Here is a 15,807-nt window from a genome sequence, read left to right as displayed (position 1 = left end):
ATAAACAGAGACAGAAAGCAAAGTATAAGTTATTTAAAAATTGATGGAAATATTATTGGCCTAATCCTGCTTAAAAAAATAGTTTGATTCTACTCTGAGTCTGATAGAGTTTTTTCCTAAGACTAGGTTTGAGGGAAAATCACTACATTGTGGAAGCTGTAAAAAATAGTTTTTCGGTTCTCAAGTTTATAATGGAAACAAATGTCTCACTATTGATTTTCTGTATTATTAAAATTATTCTGTCTGTTTGTCTCTTTTGACATAATGTTCTTAATATCCTTTGTTTATGATAATCCTATTACTTGAATGAATTACATTGTAGAGCACAATTCTTTGTTTTTGTTTTGTGGGGTACCGGGGATTGAACTCAGGGGCACTCAGCCACTGAGTCACATCCCTAGCCCTATTTTGTACTTTATTAGAGACAGGGTTTCACTGAGTTGCTTAGGGCCTCACTAAATTGCTGAGGCTGGCTTTGAACTCGTGATCCTCCTGCCTCTACCTCCCGAGCTGCTCGGATTATAGTTCTGCGCCACTGCACCCAGCTAACAGCACAATTCTTAAAATATTATGTATCCCGGGCTCTGTCACTGGCTTTGTGTTAGTCATATTTTTGTCACTGTGATGGATATATGAGAAAAACAGCTTAGAGAAGGAAAGATTTATTTTGGTTCAGTTTCAGAAGTTTCCATCCATGGTTGGCTGGCTCCATTGCTTTGGACCTGGAGTGAGGCAAAGATCATGATAAAAGGTTGTGTCAATATGAAGCTGCTCAACTCAAGGTAGCCAGGAAGCAGAGAGTCCAAGGGGCCCGGGAAAAAGTAATAACCTTTCAGGGCATGCTCTTACTCTTTCCAAATAGGTCCCATCTCCTAAAATTATATTCTATGTTCTCTTAACTTTCCCACTATGCCATCACATCATTAATCCACTGATGATTTCAGAGCCGTCATGATATAATCACTTGTCAAAAGTCCCACCCCTGAACATGGCTGCAGTGGAGACCAGTCCCTCAACACGTGCATCTTTGGGAGTCACTTTATATCCAAATCACAACAGAACTCTTTCTCTCTTTACCTTTCCCTCAATTATGCCATCTGAATCCCTTTGCTAAAATACCCACCACATACACATAGTTTCTGAGTTCTAACTTTAGCATAGACATCTTTGTCAAATTGTTCCATGATTTTTTGTAGAGTATATGAAACAGAATTTACCATCTTTCTTGCTCAATACTTTTTGTCACGTATATGTTCATCTTGTGACTATAACCAATGATGTATCTCAATGCATGAGCCCCAAACAGATTCTGCTTCCTTTATCTCCCTCCCCTTAGAGTTAAAAATCTCTCACCCTATACTTTACTTTCCGTCATCACTGACACTTCCTTATTTCAGGTCCATGTGAATGAAATGGCACCCTCTACTGTCCACTTTTCTTTACTTCCAGTCTCTACCCTTTTTCCAAAGGGACTATTCAAAAAGAAAAGAATGATCACACATTTGATTAATGTTTTAATTAATACATTAATAAATTTAGCTTCCAAGACACTACTCAGATCTTGATGGTATGATGGCCACCTTCCTTGAAGGCCCTTGGATGTTATGTTCCTCTGTCTTTTCACACATTCTTCCTTCCTAACCATGATTTATCTATCTATCTATCTATCTATCTATCTATCTATCTATCTAGTAATCTTTTTTTTTCATTTGGAAATCATTGAATGAGAACCTATTATGACCCAGGGGAATCACTTGGGAGCTGGGGACATGGTTGAGAACAAAACAGTCATACTTTCTCAAGGTATTTACTAGTTAGTAAGGAAATATATATCTATCTACATACACACACACACGTCAAATGATTACAAATGGAACAAATGACATAAAGAAGAACTTTAAGCACCTCTTACAGTAGTACTTAAAGTAGTTTGTGAAATATGGTATACTTTTCCCATAGAAATGAAATCTGTTAAATACTGAAGAATGAGCTAAGAAAAAAGAAGGAACACCATTCCAAGAGGGGTGTTAAATGAAAATACACAGGCAGAAGAAAACGTAATAGCAGTGTAGATGGGTGAACAAAGGGAAAGGAGCAAATGACTACTGTGTTGTCTGTTTCTTTTTCCTCTGTTTTCAGGTAATTTCCTTCTTCAAAACCTAAAATGTCACCATTTTCTCTACAAGCATTCCCTTTGTTTTTTATCTTTTTCCTATGTTCTCTTAACTCATGTTGTGAGTATATCCATTATTAAATTTACCTTGCCTCTGTTGGAAAGAACCCTAGACTCAGCACAAAGCTTGGCACACAGTGGAAAATCAATGAATCTTTGGCAGAGAGGATGATGTAATGGAAACTGAGCAGAAAGCTGTAATGCAGTGAGCATAGACACTGGAGATGTTTAATTATAAAGGACTATACTGTGATTATAAAATTGTAGTAAGAGTTCCTCATACATTTTTCAGTGAATGACAAGATATGGTACAAAAATTAATGGGTATTAAAGTCATACAATGCCTGTAGTTTAAACAATGTATCAGCTGTCCATCTCCCTATCATGGTTATAAAGATCGAATCCCCTTAAATGTGTGGAATCTCTCTGATGATCAAATGGAACAGAAGGATGATTTTTATTCCTTTGCAGAACTCTATAGAAACCAAAGAAACTTCTATATGGTTCTGCAGGGATTATATTATTTCAAGTGTAGTTTTATTCAGCACCTTAGAGACCAACTGCTGAGAAACAGAGTGCCCTGTAAAAAGAAATCTGAGTTATAATCAAATTGCTGCAGACACCATTGTTAACTTATCATGATAAAATATATATATACATATATGATTTCCTCCATCCGGAAATGATGTTCTTCATCTCACACTGACTTGCCCTGCCTTTCTTTTGAACTCTTTACATTTAGAATTTTATTTTATCTATAGTGGTTTCCTTCATATGTGTCAATAAACCCTATTGGTAGTCTGCAGGCATTCTTCATATGAATTTCTAATACATGAATAGGACTTTGATTTATATTCAGAACTCACTGACCATGTGTTCTATTTAAGTAGGGGTTTGAGTTGTAATCAATCATGGAGCACTCTAGAAACATTTTACAAAAGCAATACAAGGTCCCAGTATAGTAGCAACCATGGAAAAAACAGCATCACACTGCAAAGTTTCAATTCATACTTTATACCTTTATAAATGGAATCTTAATGATATTATTTAAAGGTGTATATTTCAACTTGTAAATACATTTATCTCCTTTGCACTCCATGTGTGGGGTTTTAATGTAAACAATTGCATATGGCAGCATTCTTTCAGACTTGAGATTTTGTTAGACAGTTTGCATCTCTAAAGGGAGTACCAGGCGTTGATGAGGTCTGCAAACCTACAGCCTATCCAAACTATAAATACGTTCATGGTACAATTTTAGAGTATCTATTTGAAGAGGATGCAAGTGACTAGAATTGTGGTATTAATTCCCATTTGGGAAGGTGAGATTATAAGTACATTGTTGAGGCATTTTATTTACATCACATGTACTGGATTTGATTCAGTTAAAGTAGCTAGATGTTAATTTTTTAAAAATATACTAACATTTCTTAAAGATATGTGTTCATTTATGTATAATATACATATATATCTTTTAATATTAAGGGAAATTAGTCATCCTTCTAGACTAGGAAGGAATGAACAGAGACGTGCATATCCCTTTATACAAATTATACTTTTGCTTCTCGTATTTCTTCTCAATAATAGCATTTATTGAGAGCCTGATTTGCTCAAATACACTTAAACTAATCAAAATGAATCCTTACAACAATTGTATGAGATTTTGGATAATTTTAGGAAATTGAATTGTATGAGTACAATTCTGTACTCATTAGTAAATATACTAATGAAGATTTTGGATAATTTTAGGAAATTGCTAAAAGTTCTATATTTACATTTGTATAGTTGGAGGTGGACCTAGATTTTAGACTATTTTTTTAATATACCACAAAATCAGAAATCTTGCTAGTCTTTATAATAGTTATTTACTCTGTGGCAGACAATCTGAAATAGTATCATTACTGCCACTTAAGATGAGTATTGTTACTCACTTTTTATTGATGAGAAAATTGAAGTTGTAACAAGTCAATTGCTTACTCAGATCATAAGTGGCATAGTGGGATTAAAACAGGTTTATCCAATTCTAATGATTTGGCTCTTCCAGACAGTTCACTGGCTGATGATTGAGTCCTTCTCATACGTTTAGGAACTATGCATGTCACTCAGGATAATGTGCTATGTACTAGACAGATGTATTTTCATTTTCTTGGAAATAACCTAGAAAGAATACAATATGTTGATGACTAATGCACTAAATATGACCTAATCTGAGGATACCATTAAAGAATAAAGGAAAGAGGATTTGACTTTGTCTACAGGTCACAGAAAGACTTCTCTTGTGAAGTTGAAAACTTTAAATTATGAAGGATGTATTCAAGGAAGCCTTGCAAAAATGAGGGAAAGAACTATTTTCTTTAGAGAAAAGGGGAAAATGCCTATTTTGGGAATTTAAAGCCATCTGGCATGCCTAGGGTCTATGTAGCAAGAGAGGGTGGAATGAAGAAAACACACAGAAACAATTGGGCACTATTCATATCAAAAAACAAACATCCATTGTGTTTAGAAGCCATACTCACAATTTGAACTTCAAAAGCAGTAGAAATGGATGAATGTTCATATTTGTATTTAAAAACTTAATATGTCCAAAACAAGAAGAATGAATTGTAGAGAAAAATAAAGTTGATGACTGGTATTACAATCAGGATTACAATTTATTTCAGAAGTCCAGAAGAAAAGGGATGGTTCTTTGAGATAGTGTGGTAGCAGTACAGACAGCTGTAAATGGATTGATTAAATCCCTTCCATCTACAAACATTTGTAGAGAGCCAACTGTGTACCAGATATTATTGTAGGTGCTTGGAATATAGCATTGAATAGAAACAGAAGCCTTGTTCTCAGGACTTTTATTCTAGGTGATATAGGAAGCTATTAGAAAGTATTGTGCAGGGGAGTGATATGCCATATTTTTACAGGGTCACTTCGAGTGCTGTGTGAGGAATAGGAGAACAAGTATAGAAAGAATAAGAAGAGTTAGGAGGCTTTCAATAGCTTAGGCAGAGATGTTGGGTATCATGATAAGAGACTGGTGTAATATGGACTACTGATGGACGGGCCACTGGGTGGGGAGACAAAGGCATTAGATGACTTCTAAGACTTGACAGAGTAGGTATTTCAGGTGTTATTTATGGAATAAAATGTGACATTTTACAAAATGGGAAAAGAAAACAATTTTATTTGCATCCAAGTATAATATTAAAGATCTGATTTGCAAGAAATGCTTGGTTTTATAGGTTTGGACTTTAGAAAAGATCTTTGGGCTAGTGACATCATTGGGGGAGTATGTTAGAATTTGGGATATAACTGAAACCACTGGATAACCCTTGCAGACCCATTACACAAAATTAAGCCTGATGACTAAGAAATGCCCAAGTATGAAGATCAGGTGTATGAGGCAGAGCCAGTAAAGAGGACAAAAAAGGGAATAGCCACTGATCTAAAAAGAAAATCAGAGTTTTTGGTGTCATAAAATTTCAGGGAACTGCATTTTTCAACTGGGTTGAATGCCATTTCATTATGTAATAACAGAAAATAATAGATTTGGAAATGTGTAGTGGTTTCTACATGTCTCCACATGTAGAGACATTAGAAAAGATAATTCTAGGATAAAGATTGAGGATGTAAAGAAGATGAAGCTGGTTAGAGTAATACAAAGAGAGGGAGAAAGGAAAGTGTAAACAACTCTTTGACACTGTAAAGGAAAAAAAAATGTAACCAGACAGAGATAAGACAGTACATAGACTTTGGTGTGGGACCCAGGGCTTTTTTTAGGTTTATCAAAATTAAAATATGCTTAGTGTGAACCTATAAATATACCTGCATCTATCTATCTACCTACCTATCTACCTACCTACCTACCTACCTTCCTACATATGTACCTACCCCTCAAATTAATGCTTGAGGATTTTCTCTTAAAGCATAGGGAATCAAGTGTTTTAATTTCTGTGCATTAATCTTTATTTGCCACATGAATTATGTGATTTTAGGAAGTTACCTGTTGTATGTGAGACTCATTTTCCTGGTTTGTGAAATGGGGGAAATAGGGTCATTTAATTGGGTCACTTTATGGATAATAGTGTACTTGAAAAAATATCTCATACACAATAACTATTCAGTGGTAGCTATCATGGTTACTGGACCCCTAAAGGAGTGCCTAACATGTGTGATGCAATCTTATTGATGACTTCACTGCTGTTACCAAGAGGATCATCTTGCAGCTGTGATCACTCTATATTGGCTTATTTGATTCATATACATGTTGTGTCCTTTGTCCAATTGCCCTCGCTTTTATAGCAAATTGGTCTTGGTCATTCTAGAATGTGAAAAGTATGAACCTCAAGGAGCTGGATCCATTTTTTATAAAGCAGTTTTATTGAGATACAAAATGATGTTCAATTTGCTTTTTCTCAATTTAATATAAAAGGAATCATGTACTATATGCTGCTTTGTGATTTTTTAAGATCATCCACATGGTACTATGAATCAGTACTTTTTAAAAAATTGCTGGATGATATTCCACTTGTATAGGTAGGCCACATTTTGTTGATCCAAATATGTATGGATATTTTGGTGTTTTCCATTTTGGGGCTATTATAAATAATGCTACTATGAATACCTAAATAAAATTATTTGTGTGTGGTTGTAAGTTTTCATTTACCTTGAATATACATCTAGAAGTGGAATTACTGAATCAATTGGTAACTCTCTAACTACTTGAGCCACTGCTAGGCTGTTTACCAAGGTAGCTGCATCAGTTTCACTTTCAACAGCAAGTATGAGGATTCCAATTATTCCATATATTCACCAATACTTCTTGTCTATTCTTATTATGATAGTTGTCTTAGTGAGTGTGAAATGACATCACTGTGGTTTTACATTTCCCTGGTGGCTAATGGTAGTATCTTTCTATATACTTATTGACTATTGGCCTCTCTTCTTTTGAGAAATGCCATTTCAGACTCTATCTCCATTTTTAAATTGCTATCTTTTGTTTTTATCATTAGATTGTATGAGCTTTTTATTTTATATCTTCTGCATGCCAACCCCTTACCAGGTATATGGTTTGCAAAATTTTTCTCCTGTTTTGTGTGTTGTATTATTTTTACTTTCTTTTCATTTTTCCTGTGATCATTTTTAAAAAACAGTTCCATGAGTGTGACAGGAAAATGAGAATTCATGGACTAATTCTCAGCCAGCCCAGTGCAATTCCTCACAAACTCTTTTTTTCCATAATGTGGTAGTGAAATGATGAGCATTCAGATGAAGTTGCATTTACAAAATACACAAATTTAGCCAGCACAGGAACAACTGCAGGGCCTTTGTCCTTTCCAAAATAGTTTCACAGTAGCTCTGCAGGGTCATATATGGTATGTTACATGAGTTCAGGAGTAGGCCCCCTTGTGCCCTTCTCTTGGCTTCCTTGTAATTATGTACTGTTCAAAATTCAGTGGAAGGAGCATGGAATTTATCACTGTCACTGCTGCCAGTGTCTTCTATGAAAAATGGCTTCTCCACCTCCAGTGCTGTTTCCCAATTTTTACTACTGTTTAGTACAGAAATGAGAATGCCCTTAATATCATAATCTCTTGGGTCAAGCTCAGTCTCAGCTAAGTCTCAAGTAGGACTACAACTGATACCCTCAGTGAATTATTCAAAGTGATTTTTAGAGAAATACTTTCTAAAGCAAAGTGTCACATGAAATATCAGTATCCCCCATCTGGACAACATCTGGACAACATTTGCAGGTTCTACTTCTCACTTCCTTGATGGCAGTAAGAGAAATAAGCTCTTGAAGGTCAATACTGGTGTAAATGTACTTGAGAAGCATCAGTTCTAAACTCCATCAGAGAGCAGTTTTGGTTTGGCTTGTCACTAACCTACTTTAGGAAAGGCAGAGGTTCAGATAATGACATGACTGGGATTTGAAGGCAGGAATAGCCTTCTCTGTGTGGACTGTTTCTAATTCATAATTCAGTATCCAACAGGAAGTAGGTTCTTCATGCCTAATGGATGATCCTGAAATTACTCTTAACTAACAGATTAATTGAAGGTGCCTTTTAGGCTACAGTTTTGAAATCTTGAATTGCTCAAACTTGTTTAGAACACATCTCAAAATGTTTTAATATGACTCAATTATAAATATAAAAAAACCCTGAACACCATATTAGAGGAAATATGAATATAATTTAATCATTAACAGTCAAATATGTGAGATTTATCTTTGTACCTTCTTTCCTATATCACTCATCTCCACTCTTATTCCAGTGTAATCTTTCTGAACAGAAGTCTGGTCATGTCAGATTTTAACAGCATCCCATTGCTTCCCATGAGTTAGCTGACAAAGCCCTGATTCCTCAGCATTGCAGTCAGAAACCCCTGAAATCCACATCTCTCTCTCTCTCTCTCTCTCTCTCTCTCTCTCTAAGCTCTTTTTTTCTTGGTAACTCTAAACCATGAACATAATATACCAGCAACAGGAAACTGTTATCTAGGCATTTTTTAAACTCTATTTCTTTGTGTACACGGGCTTTTCTCCATGGAATGCCCTTTCTTTTTGCTTCATTGACTACTTCTTATATTTTAAGACTCAACTCAAGGGTTGTTTCCTCCTGGGCCTCTTTTCTCAGTAAAACATGCTGAGTTTGATGCCCTGCTTTTGTGTTCACATAATGCCCTATATACGTCTCTAACTTTGCACTTACCCTATGGAATTCAACTTCTGTATCAGTGAATCTAACTCCGGTTGCCCTCTGAACTCTTTGAGGGCAGAGTCATATTCTTACCTGGTTTTGTTTCTTTTGGTCCAAGCATTGCATAGAAATGCCCAAGCATGCTAGCTCCTTTGCTAAACACTTCATACACATTTTGTCATCTAACTTTCACAATGTAAGGATGAGGTCTGTATTGGCATTTCAATCTTTTATTGAGAAAACAGAGAAAAAAATAAATACTTGTCCAAACCCCTGAGTCTCATATCTGTGCCAGATTGCTTTCTCTATTTTTGACTTTTCCTCACATATAATTTCAAAGTAAAGTTTCAAGTAAATTCTCCTTAATTTTGTGAGTTCTTCCTGCAAATATACTTCTCCCCAGGAAGTCTTTGCTGGATTCTGTTTTAACATTAAACCACTTGCTTCTTCCCTATTCTGTATTTCATTTTGTGATGCATCTCATTATGAATCTCCACTTTCTTCTTGTTATCATTCATCTGTCTTTCTGGTTAGTCTAATTTATCAATGACCAAAACTGTCAAATTTTGCAACTCTTTTCAACACAGCTCTCAATTTGTATGTGATCATCCCCCTGTCAACAATATCTTTTTATTTCCTTTATTCTCAAAGAGACTTTACACAATCAAATACTGCCTTTTCCATGAAATTTTCTAGATTTTTCCAGGTGTTTCTCATAGCTTGTAGTGGTGTTAATATCCCATGAAAAGCTTAACTGTAGTCCTTATCCCACTGCATTGAAATTGTCTTTCCTCTCCCTATACTGGGAACTTTTTATAAGGACGACACTGGGTTCTGGGATTGATTCTCTTTGTATCATACTCCAATTTTTTAAATATAGCAGATACTCAAATAGTTGTAGAAAAATGTGAAATATAAATATAATGTTTAACTTTGTTATATATAAAATATAAAATCCATTACATTAATTTATTTCATATAACCTATATTATTTACATATGATGTTTAATAACCATATGATAGTTATATATTAATATATAGTTAATTTACCCAATAATAGTTTATTCAAATAACAATAAGCTTAAATTTAGGCTCATCAAGAAAAATGATCATATTGTTTACATGTCCTAGTCAGATTTACAATGGTATTACTTTGAAAATGTCATTGGATTTTTGGATGATGAGATGAAAATTTGTTGAAATTTGAGTCTGTGTTCCCTGTGCAAAGTTTAGGCTGCTTCTTCCAAGCAAAACCCTAGAGTTTTTCTTAAATATCAGAGTACTTTAATTATGTGTTGTTTAGTTAAGAGTTAAAGATTACAAAATTAAACTAAATTGAATTTAGAGTAATTGAAAAGTTGATTATTGACACCTTCTAAATATGATCACTCAAATACAAATGCAGTTTATAATGTAAACACTGGATCAACTAAGTAGGTGGTCTTAATTCTTTATAAGAATGCCACACTTGGCAGGAATACATTCTGGGAAATACATCATTACATAATCTCTTCCTTGTGTGAAAATCATATAGTGAGTTTACAGAAACTTATTGCATAGCCTACCATATGTTCATGAATGTACACACAAACACACCTGTGTATATATCTATTTTGTCTATCTCTTAGGGCCATGATGAACAAAACACATGAATTAAATTAAGCAAAACGAAAATGATGTGATCAAGAGATAGATGTTAAACATAAGATATTTGAGGCTGCTGTTGTCCTAACATGATATCCTGTATCATGTGTGTGTGTATCCTAAAATAATAATAAAACTATAGTATAATATATAAATCAGGAACATAATTGTTTATTACCTATTTATATAGTTTCCTGGGACAGATGTGCATACAGCTGGTGGTACAGCAGGTTTATCACTACCAATACCTAAACAAAGCAGTAATGCATTGTGCTATGATGTCATCTAGAATTACTAGATGATAAGAACTTTTCAGCTTCATTATAATATTTTGGGTTCAGTGTAATATGTGAATTCTGTCCTTGAGCAACATGTTGCTGTGCAACGCATGACAATATATCATTTGCTTTAACACAGGCCTGATATTGTGATGTTGCACAGTGCAGTCAAAACAATAGGGATCTTGGAGTCTTGAAGACTGCAGAAGGCCTCCCTGCTGTTTGAAACAGTCCAAGAAAAGCATAATGGTGAGTAGATAAGCTCAATGTTTACCTGCTTCCCTCTCAACTTTACCTTTGATGCTCATTTCACTCCACCACACATGGAAGTCCAGACATTTCTCTTTTGCCCACATTTCCAGCTGTTGTAGCTTCTTACTCCAAGGTAAGCAATTTATAAATAAAATCCCCAAATAGGTATGTCTTATAACATATGACTATGAGGACAAAGGAAGTCCTGATCTATAATAACAATTGTACCTTTTTGGGAAATTAGTTTTAATGCTTACTGTTTTAATTATAACCTGTGTTATAATTCTCATTACTATATGAGATAACTACGAATTACCTCTTATAGGAGGATTGACAGGCTTAAGTCCAAAGGTTGTTTTTTTTTTTTTTTTTTTATGAATTAACCAGATTGTTCAAAGGAAAGAAAATGATTTCAGAGGGAATCAAATTCAATGTTCAATATACTGATAAATCCATTGCAAAGACCTAGGTTTTTCTTTTTGGCTCATTTCCATGGTGGTAATCCTATTAGATAGTGGTACTTTGTGTTGTTGATAACATGTGAATAGTATACTGATTCCTTGAAAAAACAGTTTAACTGTGTAATATAATGAGAAATATACCTGTATTTTTGCCATTGGGCTCTTGTTAAAATTAGATGTTATATAGTAAACACTTAATAGCATTCCTGCCTCACAGAGGGGATGTTTTCTATGGAAGTTGATTCTCTGGCAAGAAAGTGATGTTGTCCCAAAATCATCTTTATTCTTCTTTTCAAGATGAATTATATTTCTATTTATTGTACTAATTTTGGTGGAAGTAGTAATCTACAGAAAAAGTTGTTTTGAGAATTCAGTAAGGACTTGTAAGTAATGAGCTTATATACTGGAAATATATAAAGGAAATAGCTACATGGCATTTATTTCAATCATTTTAATTATTATTTATTTGCATCCTTAAATTCTTCATAACTATCAGACTTAGGAAAAATATAAATTTAGGAAAGTATTATTAGAAAAATCTCATAGACACAGATAATTGAGTACTAAATCACACTTCTTTTTATCTCTGTCTTAGTTAATCAGGTTCAAAGAGATTGTCCTCCCCTTATACCTTATTTCTGGTATTGTTTACTTGTCCTGCAGAGCTGTTTCTTTTGTTTTTACAATTTTTTTCTTTATGGCTCATAGATAGCCATCTTTGTATAGAATTCTGGATCCCATTTCAGGGGTCCTGCTTCTGCCTGCCACCTTGAATCACTGTATGAATCTGGCAGCCAGATTTTCTGCTGCCCCAGTTCAAACTGTTTGTCTGAACAGACCTGTTATTCTGAAGTGTGATCCCTTTGATTCTGACTACTTATACTGCCTGCCAGATGTAAGATTTTTGCCTGACTGAGCTGATTTCTGTTCTTTATTATCAAGGGCAAGTTTAACTCCAGACAACAATATACCCTGGTTCCTTCACGCACGTAGAAAACACACACATACACACACACACACACATGCATACACATACACAAATGACTACTTCCTTTTCCAGCCTAGTTTGACTAGTCTGTAATGTTTTGCATAATAGCAAATGTCAGTATTTAATATTAATTCCTAAAATTATATTTAAATTTTAAAAAATTGAAGATGTAATTGTCAGATGAATTTATTTTCTATTGATTTATGGAAACTCTTAACTTAGTTTCAGATAAATGTACAAGGTACTTAAAAGTCTGTATTCTGGAGCAAAGCTTCTCAACTCATATCTCAGCTATGTTACTTGCAGGTTATGATACTTGGCTAAATTATATAATTTTTCTATGCCTTGGCTTCTTCTCTTAAATGAGGATGATGTATTGCTGTAATGATTAAGAATTCATGTAAAACTTACAATAATATCTGGAAAACAGCAAGTGTTTAATAAAAAAATAAACTATTATTTTTATGATAGAAGTATTCTATTATATTCATGAAAATCATGTTAGAACAAAGTTTAGCCTTTAAAAGAGAACCCATATTATTTTAATTATATCAGTATCTGAACCTTTAATTTGACACAGTTAAACATGGCAATATGTACTTTGAACTATTAACATAAAGGTATTTTTATTTTAATTGGTTCATCACAGTTATGCATAAAAGTGGAATCCAATGGAACCTTTCTGGAATTTGTGAACTAAATTAAAAATAAAAAGAGTATGTTTTATTTCTGATATTTAAGACAATCTTTAAAATATGTGTACAGATATTATTAAGTCATTGCTTTTTTCATGTTGGTACAACATGTCATTTTAAATGACCTTCTTTATAACATATCTAGAGTATTTGTATTGATAGACATTGAATGAGAATATTATTATTAGTATTATTTTTTTTATCATATTACAACAAGCTCAGTTTGTAGGAAAGAAAATATCTAAAAAAGGAAACAACAATAAAATCTCTGTCAATTAACTTTCACTTAAGGCATGATGAAGGTTACAGAAGCTACCATGAATCTTCCATGGAAAGATACCAATGAACTCATAGGGTAAAAATAAAATAGAAACACAAGTCAAAACAAAATACAAGTAATCAAATATCAGCTATTTTGCTTTCAAAATCCAGTTATATGGAAATAGTGACTTCTTATATCATGTAGTTTTTAACAATTAAGTGCATATTAATGATGTCAGTTTTTTAAAAAAGATTCTATTAGAATCTTAAATGACTGTTGATGTTTTTTGAAATATAGCAATATCATTTGATAAATAAAAAGGGAAATGTCATGTATTTTGTGATGTAATAGGCAATTTTTCAGTACCTAGGAACTTTTACTTTACATCTAATTGCTGTATTCATGTATCGGTATCTCTCTCTGTCTGTATTTCTTCATAATTGCATCTGTATCTTTGTCTCTTAATTTTGATTGGGAGGCATCCCCAGCACCATTACTGCTGAAAAAAAAAATGTTGTTGCTCTCAGTCCTGATAGTTGTTTTTATTTTCTACTTTTTCCAAAGGTTGTTATAAAATATCCTAGAATATTAGGTAATCAGTGACTTTCTCATTTGTGTTATTTCTCTGCCATTACATTTGATTCTTGTGCTTTTTCTTATTGATTTGTAATTCTTTATGTATTCAAAGTGGCAATCCAATATTAATTATAAGTATGTATCTTATTCTAGTTTGCAGTTTCTATTTTTTTTTGAGGGGATCGTTAATCAGCATAAGTTCTTAATTATAACATAAAAATTATCAATATTTTTCTTACTTTATTTTTGTACATTAAAAAGGTTTTTCTGTGCACTTGTTTTAGAAAATCTGTTTTAACCTGATTCCACAAATATATTCTCCCATATTTATTCTGAAAATAGAGGTTTATCTTTCACATTTAAAGGTTTAATTTATTTGTGATTGATTTCTGTGAAAATGTGAGATAGAAGTCTAATTTAATTTTTTTCCATATGGATAACCAATATTTTCAGCACCATTTACTGAAAAATTCAAAAGCTCACAAAGTATAACACAAAATTGATCATAAATCAAGTTTTCATCAATGTTTAGATTTGATTATGCTCTTTTTAATTTTCTTTTAGAAATTTATGCTTTTATGTACCTGTATCAACACTGCTTTACTTTTACCCCAGCTTTAGTATAAATCTTGATATTTTGTAAGGTAAATTCCCTCAGCATGGATATACTTGGCTCTACCAAATAGGCCAACACAAAGCTTTTAAATGTTAATTGCCTTTGCTCTGTCTCTATCTGGGAAGAGTTGATATGATTAAAATATTGGATTGCCATTAACAAGATATCTTTTATATGTGTTTTCTTATTTTTGGATGCTGGTATTCTGAAGTACAAATAAATTTGTGTAGGCTAATTAACTCAGAAACAAACTAAGTTTGCTAATTCTAATATTTATTTATACATTACACCTCATTTTTAGTTAAACAAGGTTATTATATCATGATGATGACAGTTTGTATCCTTTCCAATCCTCTTAATTATTTTTCCCTTATACATGACTAATAATTTGGAAACAAGTTTAAAATTTTTCTTATTTCTAAAGAACACCTTCAATGTTAATCAAATTTTATGTGTGTAGTTATAATGTTCATATTGAAAATATATGTACAGTTCCTGAGTTTCTCCTTTATTTCTAGTTTTGTTTTTTTTAAATTTAATTAACAGATATTTGGTACTCTGTGTGTGTGTGTGTGTGTGGGGTGTGTATTTGCTTTTATATGTTAACATGTTAATATGAGTAATTGCTTGTTTAGTGATAAACCAATATGGATAAATTCTTGTTCTTGAACAGTTGGCCTTTATAGATATTTAGAAACTGAATTTATTTCTACCATATTTTGAATTTTACCATCTGAATTATGAATGAATAATCCTTTCAGTTTCTCAATTGATATTTTATTATTCTTTAGTTTCAAAGTTACATGAGTCCCATGAAATGAGTTCTGAAGCTCCATTTCTATTCTCTGAAAGTGTTTAATAGAAATTCACCAGAAAAAAATGTTGGCCTGAGATTTTAATTGTAATATTTTCAACAAAATAATTTACTTTTTAAAAAAGTGACAGGAATACCCAGAATGCCATTTTTGTATATTCCATTTTCTGAGTTATGTTTGGCAGTAGTCTCTCTCATGAAATTATTCCAATTTAGTTTCATAAAGTTTTCTACAATCCTCTTTGGTTTTTAATCCCTTAAATCTATGTACTTCAGTCTCAGTCTCTTTTTTGTTGTATTATTATTTAATATTGCTTTCCTTTGAGGTGTGGTTTTAGTGTTTTTTTTGTTTTTTGGCAGTTGGC

At 33.0% G+C, this 15,807-nt stretch overlaps 1 long non-coding RNA gene across 1 annotated transcript in view; it reads left to right on the top strand.

Annotated features, from left to right (window-relative positions):
• Positions 1-11,185, top strand: part of LOC125618634 — a 29,458-nt gene extending 18,273 nt beyond the window's left edge. Inside the window, exon 3 of the long non-coding RNA XR_007349944.1 lies at positions 10,918-11,185. This is a non-coding gene — a long non-coding RNA (uncharacterized LOC125618634). The remainder of the gene's footprint in view (positions 1-10,917) is intronic.
• Positions 11,186-15,807: the final 4,622 nt, after the last annotated feature.

Source organism: Marmota marmota, unplaced genomic scaffold, assembly GCF_001458135.2.
Source record: "Marmota marmota marmota unplaced genomic scaffold, marMar, whole genome shotgun sequence".
In the NCBI taxonomy this organism is placed as follows: Eukaryota; Metazoa; Chordata; class Mammalia; order Rodentia; family Sciuridae; genus Marmota; species Marmota marmota.
Note: the sequence above shows the minus strand (reverse complement) of the source record. Positions and strands in the feature narration are given on the sequence as shown.